At 34.0% G+C, this 16,646-nt stretch overlaps 1 protein-coding gene across 6 annotated transcripts in view; it reads right to left on the bottom strand.

Moving 5' to 3' along the window:
- LOC135200885 (myocyte-specific enhancer factor 2-like) overlaps positions 1 to 16,646 on the bottom strand; it is a 696,318-nt gene that overhangs the window by 657,072 nt on the left and 22,600 nt on the right. For 5 of the 6 annotated variants that reach the window (XR_010311386.1, XM_064229613.1, XM_064229622.1 and 2 more), the window contains exon 2: positions 6,644 to 6,721. The gene's annotated coding sequence lies outside the window, so the exon portion shown is untranslated. Of the gene's footprint in view, positions 1 to 111; positions 192 to 6,643; positions 6,722 to 16,646 lie in introns of all 6 variants that reach the window. The other variant, XM_064229610.1, reaches the window with a different exon arrangement.

The following is a 16,646-nucleotide window of genomic DNA, read 5'->3' as shown; positions in this document are numbered from 1 at the left end:
CATTACATAATTTCTGTACAACTTCCCCAGGAGAAAAGTCAGCGAATATTTCAGCTCGGACACAATAGAAGATGAAAATTATCATCAATAACCGCAAGATTTTTTGAATACCTTAAATCCATCGGGACTGCCAGTGCACAAAATAACGTTGAAGAAGTACTGCCCGGTAATGTTGCTTCGGAATTTCGATCCTGCCAATGGACATAATGATCATTAGAGCATTTAACACACTGACATACAAGTTGCGTCTTTGCAGTAACATAATGAAAAGAAAGATACTTTATTATTCGTATCATCGTGCAAAGTAATTGACAAAGAAACAAACCAATCAAGATCCCTGTTCCGTTAAATGAAAGTCACCGACAAGAGAGAGAGAGAGACCTTACAGACCTTACAGACCTTACATCTTGTTCGGGTTGCCCCAGGTCCCTCAGTGTGAGGCACCTCTAATGTCTACCAGAGAGTTGCTAGTACATCTTCCGGGGTATATTTTGCATCTTCCAATCTTGGATGGTCTAGGATGCAGTTTAGATATTTGTCGAGCTTATTCTTAAACACATCTACGCTCACTCCTGATATATTCCTCAGATGAGCTGGCAACGCATTGAATAGACGCTGCATTATCGATGCTGGTGCGTAGTGGATTAATGTCCTGTGTGCTTTCCTTATTTTCCTGGTATAGTTTTTGGCACTATTAATCTACCTCTGCTTGCTCTTTCTGATATTTTTAGTTCCATGATATTTTCTGCTATTCCTTCTATCTGTTTCCATGCCTGAATTATCATGTAGCGTTCTCTTTCTCCTTTCTTAGACTAAATATAATTTTAAGAATTGTAGTCTTTCCCAGTAGTCTCGGTCCTTAACTTCCTTCTATTTCTAGCTGTAAAGGATCCTTTGTACACTCTCTATTTTGTGCAATAATCCTTTTTGAAGTTGTGGGTACCATCTCATTTTTGCAATTATTCAAGTGGACTACAACATATGTTTTATAAAGCATAATCATGTGTTCAGCTTTTCTTGTTTTGAAGGTGCCGTAACAACATTCCCATTTTTGCTTTACATTTTGCCAACAGAGTTGCTATTTGATCATTGCATAACATGTTCCTATTCATCATCACACCAAGGTCTTTAACTGCTTCCTTATTTGTGATGGTCTCATTATTAGGTCCCTTATATGCATATAGCTTTCTTTCTCTGTCTCCATAATTTATTGATTCAAATTTATCAGAGTTAAATACCATCCTATTTACCTCTGCCCAATCATATACTTTGTTAAGGTCTCTTGTAGAGCGTTCCTATCTTCATCACAAGTAATTTCTCTACTTATTCTTGTGTCATCTGCGAAACTACTCACTACCGAATCCTTAACATTATTGTCTATGTCTTCAATCATAATAACAAACAGTATTGCAGCTAACACCGTACCTTGCGGCACACCGGATATTACCTTGGCTTCATCCGATTTCTCGTCGTTTGCAATAACTATCTGTTTCTGTTGTGTAAAAATTCTTTTAAACCATCTTCCTACTTTATCCACGATATTGTGTTTTCTAATTTTTTTCGCTAATATATTATGGTCTACTTTATCAAAAGCTTTTGCAAAGTCTAAATAAACCACATCTGTTTCATTTCCGCTTTTCATATTTTTGAATATGTTCTCCAGGTGGACTAACAGTTTGGGTTTGTGTACTTTTTCCGGGTACGAAACCATGTTGTCCTTTATTAAACAAATTATTTTTTATTAAATGTTTCATAATATTTTTCTTTCATTACCCTTTCATACACTTTCATAATATGTGATGTTAGACTCACAGGCCTATAATTACTTGCCTCTAGTCTTGATCCACTTTTGAAAGTAGGGGTAATATATGCTAATTTGTGCTCATCATATATCTTGCCTGTATCTACACTTTGTCTTAATAATATTGCAAGTGGCTTTGCGATAGAATGAACTACTTTCTTTACAAAATAGCAGGAATTCCATCAGGCCCTGCAGCAGCTCCATTTTTAATTTTTAATTTCATTAATAGCCTGCACAATATCAGCTTCATTAATATCTATGTCAGCTAAATATTCACTATTTTCATCCCCTTACTTCTATATCATTATCTTCATTATCTATTCTAGGGGTGAATTCTCTCTTATATCGTTCTGCCAGAATGTTGCAAATTTACCTTTTTTCATTCGTTAATCTCCCTTCAATTCTCAGAGGGCCTATTTCTATTCTTCTTTTATTCATCTTCTTCGCATATGAGTATAATAGTTTGGGGTTTTGCTTGATATTTAATAGGGTTTTTTTCTTCCAAGTCCCGTTTTTCATTTTCTTTTGATTGTATAATCTTTGTTCTGCATTTTCTATCATTACTTTTTTAGTTCTATAACTTTCCTATGCATTTTTTTCTTTTGCAAGACCTTTTTTCCACTTTCTGATTTTCTGGAACAAGATCCTTCTGTCTCTTGGTATGCATGAATGATGTTTACTTTTCTTCTTCGGTATATATTTTTTCCACTATTTTCTCCAATATTTTATATAATATCTCCGTATTTACCCTTATGTCATCACTTACGAAAATGTTATCCCAATCTTTGTTTAATTCTTCATTAATTTCTGACCATTTTATATTTTTACTGTAAAGTTGTTGGATTTTCCATATCCTTCCCACTTTTTCATTTCTTGCTTATCTCTATTTTCACTTGCTTTGGAATGAACTGTTAAGTCTATGACATTTTATGGTCTGAAATACTCGCAATATAAACTATTATTTCTTTAACATAATTCATCTCGTTCACAAATACTAGGTCTAAAGTATTTTCTTTTCTTGTTGGCAGGTGATTTATTTGTTGAATGTTGTATTCTAGTAGCATATCTAATAGCTTTTCAATTGCCTCTTATCTTCTGCACTACTATTACTCTCTTTTTTATATGTATAAGTACAACCACAATCTCCTATTCGTTCTTTCCATTCTACGAAAGGAAAGTTGAAGTCACCAGATAGGAGAATTAGTCCAGTCCTTGTGATTTCTACATATATCATCCAATTTTTCAATTATTAAGTCAAACTCTTTAGTATTAGGAGGTCTATATATTACTATGTTCATCAATTTTTCAGATTCAAATTCTACCGCTATTAGTTCACATTCTGAGTTACTATATTTCTCATATATTTTTCCTTGTTTTTGTCTTTCCCATATATTTTGCGGTTCCCCCATTGATTCCTATTTTTTCTATCTGATCTATAAGTTTGGAACCCTTTTATTTGATCATCATTCCCAGTCTCTTGGGAAATACCAGGTTTTCACTTATATTCATTATATCTATTTTCTTTTCATTTTGGGTTAGTTCTTCTAAGTACTCTATTTTTCTTTTTGAGTTACTCGTAAACTAACCCTGCGCATTCATCACTATGATGGTTTGCGTGTTTTCTCCTTCATTTAATACTGGTAGTAATAAGGAGAGAGAGAGAGAGAGAGAGAGAGAGAGAGAGAGAGAGAGAGAGAGAGAGAGAGAGAGAGGAGAGCCATTTAACGACATTAATGCACTAAAATTTTATAATTTATCTTGCTATCGAAAAGTGAGAGAGAGAAAGAGAGAGGAGATAATTTGTGATTTGAGAGCTAAGTAATCCAATAATCCCATCATCGTCTTCGTTACTTGACTTACATTGAGAGAGAGAGAGATGAGAGAGAGAGAGAGAGAGAGAGAGAGAGATAGAGAGAGGATATCATTAAAAGAGGGGAAACAACAATGAATAAGAATTTCTCTGCGTTCAGTGATCGTCCCTTGAATTACATTACGAGAGAGAGAGAGAGAGAGAGAGAGAGAGAGAGAGAGACTATTCATGTAATTGCCCTTATTGCTGAACAAATAGTACATATAAATTTTTCACTTCTGCACCCGTATTTTATCACCTATCGTAGATGGGTAAGTTTGCTAGTATATATATGTGATATATATATATATATATATATTATTATATAATATATTGTATATATATATATATAATATATATATTATATATATATAATTTATATTATATATATATATATAAAGAACCGCTGCAAAATACCTCCTCTTCGAGCATCCTTGAATCACATAAAGAAACAAGGAGGAAAGTCTATAAAATAATTTATCTTAGTATTACAGCACCAATAACGATACTTTCACACTAAAAAAAAAAAAAGGATGCGCGCCCTTCAAACCGTATTATCAGAAATGGCAGCACTAAACTAAGAGCAAAATACTCCTGAATAGAGTAAATTCTATTTCAAGTTACACTTACAAGGAAGCCATTCAGCGTGAGTAAGCATGTGCAGGTTTTTTGCATCTAATCCAGACGAGATAGACACGCACACACACACACACACAAACACAAAATTATCCCACTGATGAGCAACGCTACAGCATATCAACTTAAGATAAGTTAAGACGTCAGCACTACAAAGGAATTTCTGAGAGAGAGAGAGAGAGAGAGAGAGAGAGAGAGAGAGACCCTTCGCTAAGAGAAGTGCCTGCTACCACTTTATGCTATGCATCGCCTCAATTATAATATAATCTTTTGATAAGAGCCATAAAAAGAGACTCATCGATTAGGAAGAATGGATGACAGACTATGCAAACGTTCATGTATTATATATATTATATATATTATATTATAAGATATTATATAGATATATATATATAGATATATATATAATATTATATATATATAAATATGTCGATATATATATATAATATATATATATATATTATATATATATATGTAATATTATATATGTATAATATTATATAAATATGATATATATATATACTACTATTATTTATAATATCATATATATATATATATTATTATTTAATATAATTATATTAATATATATTATACAGTAATATAATTAAAACCTACTATATGTGCATATATATACACAAGAAGGTATTGACCTCGTTTTCAGCTGTTAATTTGAGATAAGATTATTAGCACCGTTTACAGATGTGACCCAACACGACCGACTAAGAGAGAGAGAGACGAGAGAGAAGAAAGAGAAGGGGAGAGAGGAGTCGAGAGAGAGAAGGAGAGAGGGGGGGATGAGAGAGACTTCTGACGTACAAAAATACAACTTGGCTCTCGATTACGTCATTCCTGCAACGCGAACATCCCAACATAGGCAGCAGACCGGCGGTAATCTGTTATTGCCCCATCTCTTTCCCACAAAGGCTTCGAAATCCAGGAATTAATGCCAAGTGCACGTACCCCCTTGGTAGGCGAGTCCTTAGAACGTATGATCAGGCGGGTTTGAATGTTAAACTACACGACCACCAAGCGTCAAAACCAGACGAGACGGTGTAAAGCTCCTTTTGCGTCTGTGAGACACACGCGCGGGGGGTTGAAATGGATGCATTACACACACACACACACACACACATATATATATACATATATATATACATATATATATATATATATATATATATATATATATATATATATATATATATATATACACACAAATCGATCTGTCATTTTTATCATAACTTATCACAACTGAACAGTCAACTAGAACGAAAAGAAATTTGCAAATTTTCACGGAACAATGTGAACAGTAACATAAAAGCAAAGTGTAGATGGATTACATTTATTTCATATACACTCAATAGCATCCCAATTACTAAATGAAAATATAACGCTATAAATAAAGAACACAGGTAGAGAGCTACCTTTGGCTGTTGACTCAAGCAAGGAAATTGAACCCAGATCTTCGAAAAACTTACTCACATAGAGTATATATATAGTACGACCCAAAGTTCGAGAACACGTCAATTCAATAGTTCAATGCTTCCCCCTTAGAAGACCCTAGCACAGAAACTCCGACCAACTGAGCAACAACCGAGTTGAAAGGCACGACCTCGAGTGCCCCTTTTGCTTCACAGACATTTTGCAAGCGCATATCATGCAGGAACTTGACACCAGATGAGGGAAGGACGTGCAAGCAAAAAACGGGGCAATAAACAGGGCCAGTGATCTCAAGATATTTCGCCTCTGCAAAGGACAACCAAAGCCAAGGTCTATTTATAAATCCTAAGGTCTATTTTTAGCTCTGGATCAGACGTATCACAGCAGGCTAAGCATTGTCAAACTGACTCTCACGTTCACGCATAAACCTATTATATATTTACATACATCCCGGAAATTTTCAAAGATGAACATCCTACGAAATTCAATAGCACAAAATGTACATAGTAAGTAGCAACAAAGATGGAAGGAAAAATTTAGGCAAATGTTAAATAAAAATAATCAGACCATATGATAATATAAGTTTTATGACAGGTAATTACTTGACAGAGAGAGAGAGAGAGAGAGAGAGAGAGAGAGAGAGAGAGAGAGAGAGAGAGAGAGAGAGAGGGGAGAACGAAAAAATCTATGCAAATAAATATAACCGGTTCATATAAAGAATAACTGTTGAAATTTTTTTATAACCGTAATTGCTAAATTGCTAGAGAGAGAGAGAGAGAGAGAGAGAGAGAGAGAGAGAGAGAGAGAGAGAGAGAGAGATTTAGCTAAAACCCTTTCACCTTAAATGAGCCCAAATAACCACCTGAAACAACAATATCAACAATCACAACAACAACAACACAGTAGGATGACATTACCTTGGCCAGTTTTGATGTCCCACCACATACATCAGCAGCCTTCACACAGGTGGTGTCTCTGAACCTCTTTATAGCGACCTGGAACGAAGGGAAATACTGTCATTCGTAATTTTCAACTCTCTCTCTCTCTCTCTCTCTCTCTCTCTCCTCGTTCTACATACTATTATTAAAGCCTTACGGGTTTTTAATCTCGCTCTCTTTCTCTCATTCTATATACAATGTTTAAGCCTTACATATTTGTGCATCTCTCTCTCTCTCTCTCTCTCTCTCTCTCTACATAAAATATTTAAGTCTTACATATTTGTGCATATTAAATCTCTCTCTCTCTCTCTCTACATAAAATATTTAAGTCTTACATATTTGTGCATATCAAATCTCTCTCTCTCTCTCTCTCTCTCTCTCTTTCTACATAAAATATTTAAGTCTTACATATTTGTGCATATTAAATCTCTCTCTCTCTCTCTCTACATAAAATATTTAAGTCTTACATATTTGTGCATATCAAATCTCTCTCTCTCTCTCTCTCTCTCTCTCTCTCTACATAAAATATTTAAGTCTTACATATTTGTGCATATCAAATCTCTCTCTCTCTCTCTCTCTCTCTCTCTCTCTCATTCTACATAAAAATATTTTGTAAGTCTTACAATTTGTGCATTTTGTCAAATCTCCTCTCTCTCGGCTCTCCTCCTCCTCTCTCTCTACTCTCTACATAAAATATTTAAGTCTACATTATTGTGCATAGCCAAAAATCTCTCCTCTCTCTCTCTCTCTCTCTCTCTCTCTCTCATGTCTACATAAAATATTTAAGTCTTACATATTTGTGCATATCAAATCTCTCTCGCTCTCTCCTCTCTCATCTCTCTCTCTCTCTCTCTCTCTCTCTCTCTCTCTCCAATATGCATACAAACTTAAACCCGTTTCTCTCTTAAAACAAAGTCCAATGAATTATAAAGCAGTTAAAATCTACGGGTTACAGCTTATCACTCGAACATCAACAGTATTATCCAAAACACTGAAAATGCTGATTAACGTACCGCAATGAACCCACTTTACAAATATAAGCCGCTACAATACCACTTTAATCGACTGTCATTATTATTGTTATTATCATTACTTCTACTACTATTAAAATAGTTTAACAAATACACTGTGATCCACTTCGTTTCACTAGTATCACCCTTCATCCGCAAGTGGCGCCCAGACACACGAATATCAGTAATTAATAAAATAATATATATATATATATATATATATATATATATATATATATATATATATATATATATATATATATATATATATATATATATATATATATATATATATATATATATATATATATATATATATATATATATATATATATATATATATATATATATATATATATATATATATATATATATATATATATATATATATATATATATATATATATATATATATATATATATATATATATATATATATATATATATATATATATATATATATATATATATATATATATATATACGGACGGAAAAGTTACGAAACTCCAATGTTTTAATTAACGCGTTCCTCTGCACCAGGATATGACATCATAACATTCTCCCGTCCTGATATCCAACGGCGATCTGCTGTATATTTCATAAACGTGTAGCTTTCCAACCATCGTGTGCTACGGTCGTCAGGGCATCGCAGTATACCACCTAACTATATGCGTATATATACAACTATTAGTTTCAATTGGAAAATATCACCTTATCCTAACGAATCCTTAATTCATTCCAAAGGACATTACCGCAAACTTCACTAGGAATTAACGTATGCATCGATAGATTTGAAGAGCACCGTATCCTAACTACGGGTTGCCTCGTTTAAAAGTACACTGTATTCAGTCAACATTACCTTCTTCTGAAAGGCACGGTACTCTGGCTATCGTTTCATTCATTTAGAGTGAAAGAGAAAAAAAAGACACTGTATTCTATCAACTCCTAGCAGAGATCAAGAACCTCGTAAACAAGACGTGATCCGACCGCCATCTTACTTGGGACGAGAGTAAGAATTTTCCCTCACGCACAAGTTGTAAACATTATATTCCAAATTTAACGTGAAGTGTTCTTCGTAATTAATAATCATAATTAGTGCTACTCATACTAACAAGAAGGATCAACTAAATACGTTCATATATGCTCAGTTCTTAGTGAAAACACAAAATAATAGCCTCTAAATTCAGTACACCAAATACATTAAAACGTGCTAGAATCTACGATCAAATAGAGCCTTGTTTCATCAATGAAAATTAAAATAAATACGTTATATTTCACTTTAGAAATAAAGACATAACGGCTAATATTTGGCAACAGAAACTCATCGCCACGAACTTCCCTGGCAAACAAAATAATGACATCAGCCAAAAGCAGACATCAATAAAACCTCTAGGCGTTAATTAGCGAACTATACCATGGAAAAGGTTTATAACTGCTTGAACTAAAACAGCAACAACCATAATTGCGTGTTAATCGCTGGGTGATGTCATCTTGGAACCTCATTTGAGGAGAGAGATAGAGATGTAACCTAGCTCGCAAAACCGAGCGACCATACATTACGACTCCGAGAGCGACCAATAGATGGCGTTGATTACAAAAAGTGTCGTAAAACGTGAAACCACAAGAATGAAGTCCAAGTACTTAAGCATGTAACGGATCCAGATACATAAACGACTAAGGGTGTACGCTGATAGGGTTCCATACGGTGCCTCTCAAAAAAAAAAAAAAAAAAAATCCAATTGCTGTAGGTTAAGCAGTTAAAAAGGCAAAATTACCGTCTAGCGTTGCACGTTTTGTGAGCATGAAGACGCCCTTCTGTTTGCAGTTTCGCATTTTGTTCTTATTATCAGCAGAAACCTTTAATTAAATAAAAAACAATTTTTTATGTAATAAAAAAATCTTATTTTTAATTGTCTAAAATTAGTTATTAGAGTATTCTACATTTTTTTTTTACAAAGGATCCTACAGCAGATCGAATTTTAAAAACAACAACGCATCTTGCTCGAAATATTGCGGCAATTTAAGTATATCTTAGCTTAACCAGACCACTGAGCTGATTAATAGTTCTCCTATAGGACTGGCCCGAAGGACTATATAAATTTTTATTTACGTGGCTGGGAACAAATTACTCACTTAGCAACAGGACCTACAGCTTATTGTGGAATCCGAAACACATTATATCGAGAAATGAATTTCTAATCAACAGAAATAAATTCCTCTGGTTCCACATTGGCAGCAGCGGGGAGCGAACTCGGGCTCCAGTAAAACACACGCACACATGCACAAACACACGTCGAGCCTCCTCTATTTTTTCTTAAGAAACGGTTTCGGGTCGCACAGCCATTAGGTTACCCGCACTGAAGACTTCATACTGGCCGTGCATGGCAATATTTTTCAATATTCAAACTCTTTTATTTAAACATAAAGCTGACATTAAAACCCAAAAACAGTGAGGCAATAAATACCCATGAGAATATTATCGTACTCTTCATAACTCATCTGTCAAATTCCAAAACTAAATTCTGACTGACTGTCGTATTATTTTCTACGTTCAATCATATTCATTTTTGGAGACTGAAATCCTACAATACCAAGAAAAGTCGGTCTAATAGCACCAATCATTTTACGTTTTACACAAGGTAAAACCAGGCTTTCCTTATATTATTCTCATTTCCATTAAAAAAAAAAAACTGCTATTAAGTTCATGAACCTCGACAAAATTTCTCTGAAAGGTAACTCTGGGATTTTAATTACTTTTTTCTCATTTCCATTTTTCTTTCAAACAAACAAGACAACAAGTTCTTGAAACCTTTCAAAAACGATCTGAAATGTAACATCTTGCCAATGAAAGAAACCCCTTTCCAAACTCATTCAATAAAAGTGCTACTAGAAACCACACGCCAGTGTCCGACATTCAGGAACTTGAAACGACATAACTGGGAATCAAGTATCATTGGCAAGGAGTGCAAACGGAGCCAAAAGAGCCATCAGAGTGAGACAAGAGGTAAAATATAAATTTAAAATACAATCACTAATATAGAAAGAATTATACTCATTTGCCACTTGCAACATTTTGCCTCAATCCAAAAATAATGTAAATACATATTCAAGTTCTCCAGTGACTCGTTATTATTCCTTCTACCTACTTCATTACATTACTTATGTGTCCATTAAGTAATTCAAGGGAGATTCATGGTAATTGGTAGAAAAAAAAAACCGGATGTAATTTGTAAAGCATATGGAGTGAATTTGACAGTAAATGTACCAGCGCGATTATAAAAATCTGAGTAGACCGTAAGAGATTTAATTTCTCTCTCTCTCTCCTCTTATATATATACGTACATACCTCAAGAAAAGTTTACTGAAAAACACTAAACTAAAAAAATTATAAATAATAAAACCAAATTCAAACGCCTATATGTTTATCTCTTTACATACATACCCATGCCCCAAAAACCATTCACCCCTCCAAGTCCATACCACTGAGAGCAGCAACACCCCCCCACCTCTCAAACCCAACAGCAATCCAGCAACTCGGCATCCAGGCGCAATTCTACCAAGCAGGTGAATGATCGGGGAAGGATGAGACGCGCACAAAAAAAAGATAAAATAAAAAAGATAAAAAAAGGAGGAGTTTACGTTCGTCGTATGGGAACTTAACACCATCCCACCCAAGCCCAGTCCCATCCACCCGCCTACGGGGCAATGGGGGGAGGGGGGCTAACCACACCCATAATCACCCATAGAGGGTCATCATCCACCGCCTTCTACGGAGAAGGGAGTCGCTTGATTGTCATCCGGTCTACGTTTATCTCTGTTTTAGTATTCTAAATGGTTGTGGTTGTTGGTGATGATGTTGTTAATTTTTGTATTAATGATGCGTAACTGCAGACTGTTATCTATTCGAAGGACATGTCTTGAAAATGTTGATTTTGACCGGTTTTTTATTTTATTGTTAACATTCTATGGCTACAGCAGCTTATGCCTGAATAAACGGAACTGAATTTCATAATGGTTATATATATATATATATATATATATATATATATATATATATATACAATAATACACATCTATGAATTTATATATTTATACATACGTATATACTATATGCATGTATGTCTATATATATACATATATGTATGCATGTATGTAATCTCGTGTATGTGTATATGCGTGTATATCAGAGGAAGAAGCCCAGACAGATTAAAATCAGGCGACAAAATTCATCTCTTCCATTTAAAAACTTGAGAGAGAGAGAGAGAGAGAGAGAGAGAGAGAGAGAGAGAGAGAAGAGATTAATTATCGTAACAGAATAAGACTCCAAAAAGGCCATAACAGAATACGGCGGAGGCAATTTACCGTGAGAAATCCAATGAACATTAAACCCCATTAAAGCCTTTGACGACAGCATGGACGGTTCCCCCTTTCATATGAGTGTCCTTATAAATATAATGAGGTAAACTTAGCTTTAACAGTATTAACTGAAGGTTGCATATTTTATCGAAAAATAATAAAAAATACACTATGTGAATAAACGTCAAAGTTCGAGCAATACGGAGCAAATGAAAATGTAATAATCGGATGAATGAAAAGAAATAAATAACACCTATTAGGATTAAATTTTGCATGCATAAGAACGCACTGAGCTTATTTATATAAACTTTTATTTAACAATTTATTAAAATTAACACCCAAAATCGATGACGCAAATATAGTGGCGGTTTGACTAAGGGAAATTTGTCATTTAATGGCGAATATTTACAAGATACAAGACGTTTTTTTTTTCCTTCAATAAAAGCGCTTACTGAACATGACAAAAAATTACTTCTAAGACAAATAAAATGCAAGTGTCATTCCTGCTGACGATGATGTGTGAAATTATGTGTGTATATATATTATATATATATATATATCTATATATATATATATATATTATATATATATATATATATATCCATTCAGGAAATCGCAGACAACCACATCAGAAGAATAATTTATTAGAGACGTTTCGCACATACAATGTGCATCTTCAGTCTGTTTGAGATAAAAACACATACATATTAGCATTCAATAATAAGCAGGATCTCAATATAGTAAAAAGGACTAAAATTAACTTAACATTGACATAAAGGACTAAAAATTGACAAGTAAAACTAAAAAGTAAAAAGTACAAATAAATAACAAATACCAAGGCGCAACCAACCGTTAGTTGAGAAGGAAGGAGGTAGAATGACTAGACTTGGGCAAAAAGTTAAAACGTTGACTATGCCAGATAAAGCGGAGAAGATGAAACTCCACTATTCAACGAGGGAACAAGACGTTTAATATATAATGACTCTAGAGTGGTTATGTAATCAGTCTTTAACCGAGCCTAAAATAGAGAAGTGTTGTTTCTTCACCTCTATCTTGCAATTGATTGCGTGGTTTTTTATGTTTGAGTGTTCAGGCCTACTTAATTTTTGACCGGTCCTGAAACTAAAGCCCATGTGACTGCAGTATCTCATCTGCAGCAGCCTCCTAGTCGATCCAACGTAAATTCCGGGACATCCCGGGCACGTAAATTTGTATACCACGTTGGATCGCATGAACTGCTGCAGACGATCTTTGAAGCAGAAAAAAGAGCCTATTTTGCATGGGTTGTTAGATATAAGTTTTATATTTAGACAGGGAATTTCACTTTCTATGATTCTAGTTAGGTGTTGTGAAAATTTGCTATTGTATATATATGGTATGGAGGCATACATTAGTTTTCTTTGGTACGCCTATCATTGGAATGGGTGGTTTAAAAAAAATGCAAAGTTAAAAGTTTGTTAACAATATTAAAAAATACATTCTTAGGGTAGAGTTTCGTTGGAAGATATTAGATAAAAATTCAATTTCTTTATGAAAGATATCCCAGTTTGATGAGTATTTTATTGCTCTATGAACCAGAGTGGAGATTGCATTAAGCTTAAAACTCTTTTGACAAGAACTATAAAAATTATTAGAAAGTCCCGTATATGTTTTCTTTCTAAAAACTGAAGTGTTAAAAATTGACTGATCCCTAGTTATGCAAATATCAAGAAACGGTAATGAATTACCGTTTTCGAGTTCCACAGTAAAATTAATGTTAGGGTGTTTCAAATTAATAAACTGTAAAAATTGTAAAGCTTGCCATTCGTATCTAAAAAGGGAGAAGGTATCGTCCACGTACCTTCTGTAAAACAATGGTTTAAAAGAATTAGGACAAGAATTCAAAAATTCTTGTTCAAGACTAGACATAAAAAAATTTGCGAATAATGGACCCAAGGGAGAACCCATGGCCACACCATCTACCTGAGAATATAATTTATTAAAAATTGTTAAAAAAAAAAGCTGAGTCGTGAACGGCAAGTTCTAAAAATTGCTTAAAAAGCAGCTTATTAAAACCATGAAATAAAAACTCTTCATTTGGAAATATTCTGTCAATTATGATGTTTATAGTTTCATTAATAGGGACATTCGTAAACAACGACTCCACGTCAAAACTGGCCATAAAGAGTTCACCATCCTGTTTAGTTATTTGATCTTGAAACTCGTAACCGTTTTTCACATTGTATTGGTTAAAAGAAAACTCATTTAAAATAGATACTAAAAATTTAGATATATTAAAAGATGGACTGTTGTATGCCGCCATAATTGGTCTAATAGGCAAACCAGGCTTATGAATTTTCGGTAGTCCGTAAAGAATGCTAAATGAAGAACCCGAGACAAAAAGTTTTTGGTATGTATTTTCATCCAATATGTTTTCATTTTTAGTTTCCTTAAAAATCTGTTAATTTTATCTTCACGTTTATAAATCTAAAAAATTAGGCTCTCCTAGAAGTTTAAATTTAGTATTATCGGAGAGAATTTCTTCAATTTTAGTTGTATATTCAGTTTTGTTTAAGATTACAACACCTTTTCCCTTGTCTGGCTTACAAATAACTTCATCTCTTTTTCTAAGTGTGAGTAATAATTGCAAGTCATCTTTTCTAAAGAACGGGGTCCACGAGACCTTCAGTTGAGAATAGGTCTTATGGGCCAAAGAGGAAATTTTCTGTTGTAAATTGCTAACATTTATATTTACATCAAGTTTGATTAGACGTTGAAACAACACTTCCAGTGGATAAAAGAATCTGGCATAGTCAGGTCTATAAGAAGGTAAACAAAATTCAAGCCCAAACGAAAGTAAAAATTCTTCTCTCTTAGACAGCACATAGTTAGAAAAATTAAAAATACAATTACATCTTTGGTTAAAAACAGGAGTAGCAACTCCTAAGCTCTGCAATTTCCTTTGGTGGCGCTGGTGAACATTATCTATAAAATCATTTATATGTTTATTAAAATTTCTGGAAAATAATACGGTCCACAAAAGACAAGTCATTAAATAGTACATTTTTCAGTTGTTTAACAGTAATATCAAGCTTCTGTATTGCGGTCTGCTTTGTATCAATCTCTTTGCGAAGAAGTGTCCTTAACGTATCTCTGTAGAACTCCGTACTATAAAGGCAGGACTTATAGAGTTTGAAGCGGATGAACTTCGGGAAAACTTCGTTTAGCTCGCAATATTGAAGGAAATCTAGGTCGCATCTTGCTTTCTGGAGCTTAAGAGTTGCCTTCTCCAGTCTTCTTGAAATAGACAAGGTAGTTGCTGGGTAACGACATCTCAGTATTTGTGAAAAGTGACGAATCCCACTAAGGCGGAGGCGAAGAACGAAAAGGAAAACTAGGAACAGGCGTCGAATCATCACGGAACAAACAGGCTATGCAGGTATATCACATACATCCATTCAGGAAATCGCAGACAACCACATCAGAAGAATAATTTATTAGAGACGTTTCGCACATACAATGTGCATCTTCAGTCTGTTGAGATAAAAAACACATACATATTAGCATTCAATAATAGCAGGATTCTCAATATAGTAAAAAGACTAAAATTAACTTAAAATTGACATAAAGGACTAAAAATTGACAAGTAAAAGTAAAAAGTACAAATAAAAAACAAATACCAAGGCGCAACCAACCGTTAGTTGAGAAGGAAGGAGGTAGAATGACTAGACTTGGGCAAGAAGTTAAAACGTTGACTATGCCAGATAAAGCGGAGAAGATGAAACTCCACTATTCAACGAGGGAACAAGACGTTTAATATATAATGACTCTAGAGTGGTTATGTAATCAGTCTTTAACCGAGACTAAAATAGAGAAGTGTTGTTTCTTCACCTCTATCTTGCAATTGATTGCGTGTTTTTTTTATGTTTGAGTGTTCAGGCCTACTTAATTTTTGACCGGTCCTGAAACTAAAGCCCATGTGACTGCAGTATCTCATCTGCAGCAGCCTCCTAGTCGATCCAACGTAAATTCCGGGACATCCCGGGCACGTAAATTTGTATACCACGTTGGATCGCATGAACTGCTGCAGACGATCTTTGAAGCAGAAAAAAGAGCCTATTTTGCATGGGTTGTTAGATATAAGTTTTATATTTAGACAGGGAATTTCACTTTCTATGATTCTAGTTAGGTGTTGTGAAAATTTGCTATTGTATATATATGGTATGGAGGCATACATTAGTTTCTTTGGTACGCCTATCATTGGAATGGGTGGTTTAAAATGCAAAGTTAAAAGTTTGTTAACAACATTAAAAAATACATTCTTAGGGTACGAGTTTCGTTGGAAGATATTAGATAAAAATTCAATTTCTTTATGAAAGATATCCCAGTTTGATGAGTATTTTAGTCTTGAACAAGAATTTTTGAATTCTTGTCCTAATTCTTTTAAACCATTGTTTTACAGAAGGTACGTGGACGATACCTTCTCCCTTTTTAGATACGAATGGCAAGCTTTACAATTTTTACAGTTTATTAATTTGAAACACCCTAACATTAATTTTACTGTGGAACTCGAAAACGGTAATTCATTACCGTTTCTTGATATTTGTATAACTAGGGATCAGTCAATTTTTAACACT

The sequence above is a fragment of the Macrobrachium nipponense genome, chromosome 27, assembly GCF_015104395.2.
Source record: "Macrobrachium nipponense isolate FS-2020 chromosome 27, ASM1510439v2, whole genome shotgun sequence".
NCBI lineage: Eukaryota > Metazoa > Arthropoda > Malacostraca > Decapoda > Palaemonidae > Macrobrachium > Macrobrachium nipponense.
Note: the sequence above shows the minus strand (reverse complement) of the source record. Positions and strands in the feature narration are given on the sequence as shown.